Below are 8,540 nucleotides of genomic sequence, written 5' to 3'. Positions count from 1 at the left end.
TAGCCAAGCGCCTCGTGCGGGATTTCATGTGCAGATTCGGCATCCCTCAGAAAATTTCGTCAGACAAAGGGGGCCACTTCACGGGAGAGGTGATTAAGGGTATCCTAAAGGCACTGGGCGTGAAACAATCTTTCCATTGCGCTTATCACCCACAATCAGCGGGACTTGTGGAACGCACCAATGGGACGCTGAAACTCAAGGTAGCCAAGATCTGTGCAGACACAGGTTTGAAGTGGCCGGAAGCACTCCCGCTGGCGTTAATGAGTATCCGGTCCACCCCGGGCTGCACCACGGGCCTTTCCCCCCACGAGATATTAATGGGACGACCTATGAGTTTGCCTGTTTCGGCACCGATGGACATGTCCAAACTTGACTTGCCTGTGATGGATGACATGCTTTTAAAGTTTTGCAGAGGATTGTCCAACATGGCACGCAGAATTCACGCCCGGGTACGAGAGGCGTTGCCTGAACCAACAAGCCACGCCATCCACGACTTCCAGACCGGCGATTACGTGCTCGTAAAACACTTCACCCGCAAGAACGCCTTGGAACCAAGGTGGAAGGGACCAGTCCAGGTGTTGCTGACTACACCAACGGCAGTCTTTTGCGAGGGCAAGACTTCGTGGATCCACGCCACGCACTGTAAGTTGGCCATACAAGCACCAGACACTACACCACAGCAACCACAGTAAGGATGGGCCTAATCATAGGTACAATACTATTGATAGCGACAGCAGCTAGGGGAAACTCCGATTCCAATAGATGCGAAAACGAAACCCGACACCTCACCGTAACATGGGGACAAAGAGTATCACTACCATGTTTCGAACAGAAAGCCCTGCACACAAATTGGGTGAACATAAATTGGCTAGCACTGTCGGCAGGGCCTGGACGCGTTGGCATGGTACTACAAAAGCAACGAGAGTTCCGGGAAGACGGGCAAGCTAGCATTAAGACCTTGGCCCAACCAGGATACCAATGGGGAACCCCTGATTTTAAGCTACAAACACGCACACGCCTAGGGAAAGACATGACCATGCAGGTCCGGTGCAGCGTCTGGACCCCTGGCGCGGCCGGTGGCGAAAAGAACTACATACCATGCATCGAATACATACTCACGCCACAACCCCAGAATAAGGCCCCAAAGAAGGGTGAAAACACATATTGGAAAGTGGCCAGGGAGGTGGCAACAATTCAAAATAGGACACACTGCTGGTCGTGCATGCGCTTTCCCCAAGCAGGCACCACAGGAATACACATGATAGTGCTACCTCTGTCCCTCAATGACCTCTGCTCACAACCTATCGATTCCCCATGTTTAGTCACCACGCTGGAAAGAGAAGGGGTTGACAACGGCAAGAGTTGCAATCGACAATTTAATTATCGCCCGTCAATGATTGCCCATGTGGCCGAGAGGCCTGCCCCCGTCTGGGTCAAACCACAGAAAGGGAAGGTCTGCCTCCAGGGTTCCGGCCACTTGCGTATGGGAGAATCAGAATGCGCCTACACTCTCCCCGGGAAGCTGGGACAAGGGAGCTCGGGGATTACATTACGAATAGTACTGCAAGATAAACACAACCACAACATAACGGCTATAACATTCTCTAGGGGGGTTAGTAGGATTAATGGGGTGGTAAAGGGACTCCAGTGCTTATCCACCCACCTGGTCCCACCCCATGGGACAATGTTTATATGCGGCGACAAGGCTTACCCCTATTTACCAAATAATTGGGGGGGCACATGTTATCTGGGTTCAGTTCTTCCTGACGTTGAGATACTGGATGAGCTAGACCCAAAGTCCTTGGACAGGCGTTATAAGAGGTCAGTCATGAACGAAGATGGAACCACTAAACTACACGGGAGTCTATGGGAAAAGGTGTTTGGTTTCTTCTTCCCAGGAGCGGGCACAGTCATGGATAGTTTCCGAATAGACAAATTGGCTTTGACCCTAGAAAAGGTGGCAAACGACACCGCTACGGCTCATGACATACTATTGGACACGGTAATTCACATGCGTACAATGGTGATGCAGAATCGGGTGGCTTTGGACATGCTCCTGGCAGAGAAAGGAGGGGTATGCGGAATTATAGAGGGAAAATGTTGCACTTACATACCCGATCCATCTGAAGGAGTGTCAGCCGCAATAGTGAGACTAAGGGAAACTAGCCACGCCCTGACGATCGATCAGATCGCGCGTGAAAATTCTTATACATTTAGGTGGCTCACTGACTGGTTCCAGGGATGGACGGGCACCATAGTGAAGTGGTTATTGACCGCACTGGCTGTGATAATCGGGGTAGTAATTTGGGGGGCACTAATGAAATCTCTAGTCCTCCTCTGTATGAGAAAGTATTTTACAGGATGGAAAGTGAAAAAGCCGCCGACAACGACTATGGCTCTGACCACAGAGGCCGTCGACCTGAACGGGTCCTTCAACAAGGCAGTTGTGACCGGCGCTCCAGAAAATTGCATTGAATTTTGTAATGACTGTGATACTTGTGCGGATCCCATGTGGGAACTGGCTGCTGCCTGTAACGGTGTATGTGATGACTGTGATACTTGTGCTATAAACCCCTTGCGTGTACTGGCTAACGCTGCTTATGTATTACAAGCTGACAGCTGCACGCCCCCTTCCGACCCAACTATGGATCTGATTGCGACACTGGGTCTGGCGGTCGAGAGACCCGACGCGGATGTCCTAGACCCGCAAGCCGACCAGGCGCCCATGGGAGACTTTGACATAAAGGAAGTCCCTCTCTTTTCTTCATACGTATTAAGTTCAAATGCTTCAAGTGAATCGGATTTTTACGCTCTGTACCCTGACCAGGAAATTGAGACACAAGATACTGACAATACTATGTATTCCCCAGAACAGCAGCACGTGAGGGACCTCATGGGCATGATCGTTGATTAACTTCGAAGATCTGCAAGGACTGAGTCTGCAAAGGGTGGGGGGAGCAAGTTCCGCAGGGGAGGTGACGGGCCCTCTGGCGGAGCAGAACCTCATCTGGACCAGACACCTTCGTTGTGGATCCGAAACGTTAATGGACTTTCATGTTCTGAGCCCTCAGGTTCCAAGCACGCACCGCACGACACGCTCGCCAAATGCACGGGCGAGGCGCTTTGGGCGCACGATATGCCCTTGGGAGATACCCGCATTACAATTATTTTTTCAATACCCGCATTACACAATTATTTTTCAATAAAGCCCGATGTGGCACGTTGTCTCTTAAGATACTTTGTCTCGACGAGACAAGAGGAAGGAATGTCAAGTCGTAGATTCTTTATTGACAATTCAATGTTATGACAGCCGACTGCATGTCCCAACGTGAGGTCAACCCCGCCGTGAACGCGAATAGAGCGGCGTGCAGGGAGTGTTGAGATTCGTGCGGAGGCACGAGGGTGCGCGCCAAGACGGGGGGGGGGGGGGGCGGCGTGGCGTCATCGCGTTGAGATGGTTGTGCCAGGTCGATCGGCGATCTCTGAATTTAAATCGGATTTTTGTCATGTGTGTTGTGAAATTAAACGTCTATCCGAGAATCCTGGCAATGTTCGTTTAATTAAAATGTGGTACAAACCTGCGTTTCCGCCGTGCGGCTCCGTGGAAGTTAGAGTAGAGTTATTGTGTGTTCAGGCAAGAGCCGAGCGAGCCGCGAGTCACGGGTGTGCTGTATGAGGTTGCTCGGAGGATGTGTGCCCAAATGCATTGTGGGTCATTGCGACTTTGCTGAATATCGGATGCTGGATGTCGGACGTTCATGCGCGCGTGGAATGTGTAGTTTCAAGTGGAGTGCTCGAATTGCAGATATAAACTTGAAAAACATTAATTATATTCCATATAATCATAGCGGCGCCTGAATTACAATAAACATGCTTCAGTTTGTGTTTAAAATGAGGTCATGCTGGACAATTGTATACGTGTGCTTTTTTCGAGGCTAGTCGTAAAACCACGCCCACATGCGCGTGTTTTTGCGTAACGCTAGTAGAATGACATAAACCTATCGTTAACCATATATATTTTGTATTAATCACAGCGACGCATGACTCTGTATAAACATGCTTTGAATTACTCATGTAAACAAACCCATAAAATATATGGGTTTGTTTGGCCAAGCATACACTCTCCTCTTTGTGAGTTACATTTCTGTTTTCTCGGAGCCCAGAGAAACATTTGGTCCGAATGATAAGGAAGGGCTGACTCCCCCGAACAGCGGATAACGGTGGGAGGGACTCTCGCCAGTCGCTTTGTTCTCTCGGAGATTTTCTGATAATCGTATTCATATATAAGTGAATGAGAATCAATGCGTTTCCAGGAAGGCTTGACTTGGCATGTTCTTGCTGTAGCTTGCTGTAGATATCTTGTCTCCTCCGGATCTGTATAAGTTGGTTTTAATAAAAAGCTGCGTCATTTTCCAGGCTATTTGTGGACTTCTTCACCAAACGAAGAGCTGATTCTTCACATATATATATATATTGTTGCGGATATGAGGATTGCATTTTTTTGATTGTGTGTATTGTATTGTGGTAAATTGTTGTGTACCATTGTTGATATGGCCCCTCCTGCCTCCAGAGTTGTGTAAAGGTAAAAAGGGCGTCCCGGTAGTTAATTCTATGAAACACCACATTGAAGGACATGATAAAACCCTTGTTCAGTAGCTTATATCTTATTATGTGTTTTAGAGTAAGGCCTTGTCTTCCATTAGAATGACACTCCATTGCACCGAATCAATTAAGAATAGCTCCCCTTCAATACTTCCATTTCCCAGCCAAACTCTCCATCTGCGGGTAAAGCAGTTCACAAGCGTGGGGTGCACGCCCTCTCATTTCGCTGCTATAGTGAATATGTGCTCCGTGCTCTGTTTGAACAGGAGGGGCGGGGTCGCCAGGGAAAGGCAAGCCCAGGGCGCGCCATGAAGGGCGGGGCTGTTCAGCCCCATGCCCAAATAAGGAAACAAGCCCGTGGCTCGCCACGAGGGGCGTGCCGTCGGCGCCATGCCCAAATAAGGAGACAAGCCCGTGGGATTGCCATACAAGGTCACGAAACAGAGCACGGGGGGGAGGGCGGTACCGAAACCGAGGAGGGCGTGTCAGACCCGCGCTGAAGGGATGAGAGAAGGGTGCGACGATCGCTGGGAAAAGATACACGAGACAAGCAGATGAGTCCAAGAGATGAGCTGAAAGGCTGAGCTGAGCTGCGTGGTGAGGTGTAAGGAAAGAGCTGGGTCGTCAGAGCAGGGCTGAGTTGTGAGGTCCAAAAGCAGAAGATCATCCAGGGAAGCACAAAGCCTGCTATTCGTCACCTTGCTCGCCAGCAGCAGCGTCTACAGCAGCAACAAGACTCGACAGCCGTTTGGGGCCTGGACGGCAGTTTGGAGCAAGGCTGCGAAGGGACGGCGGCTGCCGAATGCGCCGATTCGTGCTGCCGAACAAATTGGACTTTCCTCTCCTTCCAGCCAATTCCTATCGTCATTCCCCATGTGAGTCGTCTTTGTTTGTTCCGTCCTGGGTAGGTAATTAAGTCTGTATAAGCTAGTAATTTGCACTGTGTTACCTGTTTTTTTCATGTCCGCTGTAAATACCCGTGACTGCTCTTTTTGCTTATGTGTGTGTAAATAATAATAAACCCCGTTACTCTTCTGTACGTCTTCTTCTTCTTCCTCTTTGCATTCGTCGTCTTAGTCTTTTCCATATTGAGTAGCTGTGGCGCGATACGGCCAACGTCTGGGTGAATTGGGTTTAGTCGGGAAAAAACTGTTCGGCCGCGGCGCCTCCGCTCGGCAAACAACATCCTTAACTGCGGACTGTAACAATTGGTGTCTGGGAGTGGGATTCGAGGCCCGAACCAAATTTTTAAAAACATCTAGGAATAAATTTGGTCAAAATTTGGAGTGGCCGAAATTTGTGTTGTTTTAAAGCAAAACCTGAATTTTGAAATCGCGCCATGGCTGGTCAAGGCGACGGGATGTCGGTGGGAGAGATAGACGGGGTAGAATCGACCCAGGACCTCGGGGAAATGTATGTGGAGGAAAGGGAGGAGGAGAACAATGGCAATGTGGTTGAGAGGGTATCAGGTGCGCAAAATGGCACTCTCGCGCACGTGGGTGCGGAGGCACAAAATGGCGGCGCTGCGGCAGTCGAGTCTGCAGTGCAGGTGAAATTGGACCTCATCGCAGCGCAGATGATGGGGTATATGGACAAAATGGCTGAAAAATCCAGCAGGAAAATGGAACAATGGTTGGAAAGGCATAGTGAGCGGTTGGAAAGTAGAATTAAAAGGGGACAAATTGAAGGACATAACTGCCCAGGCCAAAGAAGTAAATGAGGGACTGGCGAGGAACAAGCCTAGGTATGAGGCAAAGCGGGTGGAGAGGGACAGAGACCGCAGGTTGGGCGAGAGGGTCCCACGGGTGCACGAGGAGGTAACGTGGGTCGAGAAGCGCTGGTTGAGTGAAGCGGAGGAAAGCGCGGGTACAATGACGGGGGTAGAAATCGCGACACGGGGTTTGGAAAAGCCGGCGACCGATGAGGTAGAGGGAATTTTATTAAAGCCAACTGTCGTCGAGGGGAACAAAGACAAAGCAGTAGTGGGTACAATTAAAATTGAAGAGACGACGGAGGTAGCCCGGGAATTGCAGGGAGAAATGGAATATGTACAACGTCCCTGCTCAAATCATGATGATGTGCTCACTCACCAAATAAAGAGTTTGCAGGTGCGCGTGGAGAAGGGAATCCCCCAGGTGAGTCGTGCTGTATATTGTGCGGGTAGATTTTGTAAAAGGATGTTTAGCGACAAAAGAATTGTCGCGCGATTGGGATCGATATGGCACCCGGGCGTTGGTGAAGGGTCCCGTGTGAGTAAAAATGGCACGCGTGTGAGGAAAAGGTGTGCGTCAAAGAGTGAGCGTGTTATAAAGTGTGGGAGTGAGACCGAGTGCGAGCGAAAATGAACGTCGGGGTGTACGGAGTGTACGTGCGAGGGTGAGAGTGACCCGGAGAGTGAGTTGGTGGTGGAGCGGGTGCGAGAATGCATGCTTGGAATGGTTGAGGGTGTGCGAGGAAGCACACCTGAGTTGGTCATGGCGTGGGTGTGGGAGAGCCCATGTGAGCGCGTTAGTGGGTGGATGCAAGGGTGCACGCCCATGTTGAGTGGTACGGAGTATGTACCGAGGGAGAGTGCGCAAGACGGTGCACGAGGTGTGTTAAGGGAGTGTGCGAACGGCGAGTGTGCGAACAGCGAGTGTGCGAGAGAGGGGTGGTGTGTAATGGGGAGAGCGTTGGTGGAATGTACGGACGGCGTTGTAGCACCGAGCTCGGTGAGGGTGAAAGGGGTAGCGTATGCGTGTGAGCATGCAGGTGAAGCATCGACGGTAACCGGGTTAGCGGTTAGAGCGACGGATAGCCGATGCGAGCACTCGGGGCGCGGTGTGCTTTGTTGGATGCAGGGCCCGGCACGGATCGAAGCTGCGTCGTTTCTCTTCGAAGCATCGTTGCCGATTCGGGCTTGGCCCCGCCCTGCACGGTCGAGTCCGGGCCTTGGCGGGCTAGGCGACCGGTACGGTTCAAGGGCGAGTGGGAGGAAGCGGCACGGTGCCCCCTCGTGGGGACGGGGTTCTGACCGGGGGAGATTGAGCCATCGGGCCCGGGACCGCAAGGTACCGTGCCGAGATGGTGCGTGGAATCTCGGCCCGACCAAACCACCTCCCTTGAACCGAAAGCCGGACGGATTCAACCTGCAGGCGACCAAACCACCCGAATTCATTGCTCGGCTTTGCGAAGCCGGGTTTTAATGATGTCATGACGCACCGAGGCTAGGATATAGCGGACTGTGATGATGATGATGATAGTGATAGTGATTTGATACGAAATTTAGAATAATGGGTAGAATTGGCAGTAATTGGGAAATTTTTGATTTGTGGAAATTGGACGAGCAAAATTAATAGTAAGAGATGCCCCATGTGATGGGATGGCCAATCCACCATCCCTCACAGCGGGGGCAAAGGAGCATTAGACTTATGGGGTTGATGGCAGTGAAAACTAGCCCGGGAGGGTTAGGATATATCGTGTGTAGGGACCTAGAAGATGACCTTAGGTGACGTTAAGATTAGGTAGTGACAATGATACCGGTAGTGGGGACGCAGGTAGATTAGTGTGGATAATAATGACGAGGGAGCGCAATAGTTTAAAGGGACGACTGGGAAGCGCGAGTTTCAGATGGGAGTAGGTAGATGAGATGATGCCGTGTGTTTGAGAATTGGAAGTGTATTGTGAAAAGTGTGTAAGGAACAAGTGTGATTGCACAGGTGTGCAACTGAACAGGTGGATGGAGCAGTGTATGAGGGAGTGATGGTGATGTGTGTTGTGTTGACCAACTGGTCCAGGAAAAGGAGGAGGGTGCAGGTGGCACCAGGTGTGAGTGCACAGGTGTGCACCAACAGGTGTATGGAGAATGGTTGTGTGGAATACATGGAGTGTGGAATACATGGAGTGTGGAAGATATGGAGTATTGGAATGGATGGTCGTGGAGTGAGTATGGTGGAAAC

At 50.8% G+C, this 8,540-nt stretch overlaps 1 long non-coding RNA gene across 1 annotated transcript in view; it reads left to right on the top strand.

Annotated features, from left to right (window-relative positions):
* The first annotated feature begins 1,158 nt into the window (after positions 1–1,158).
* The window catches only part of LOC144891349 (uncharacterized), a 67,502-nt gene continuing 60,120 nt past the window's right edge, over positions 1,159–8,540 (top strand). The window contains exon 1 of the long non-coding RNA XR_013622869.1: positions 1,159–1,957. This is a non-coding gene — a long non-coding RNA (uncharacterized LOC144891349). The remainder of the gene's footprint in view (positions 1,958–8,540) is intronic.

The sequence above is a fragment of the Myxine glutinosa genome, chromosome 3 (assembly GCF_964187855.1).
Source record: "Myxine glutinosa chromosome 3, kmMyxGlut1.1, whole genome shotgun sequence".
Taxonomy (NCBI): domain Eukaryota; kingdom Metazoa; phylum Chordata; class Myxini; order Myxiniformes; family Myxinidae; genus Myxine; species Myxine glutinosa.
Note: the sequence above shows the minus strand (reverse complement) of the source record. Positions and strands in the feature narration are given on the sequence as shown.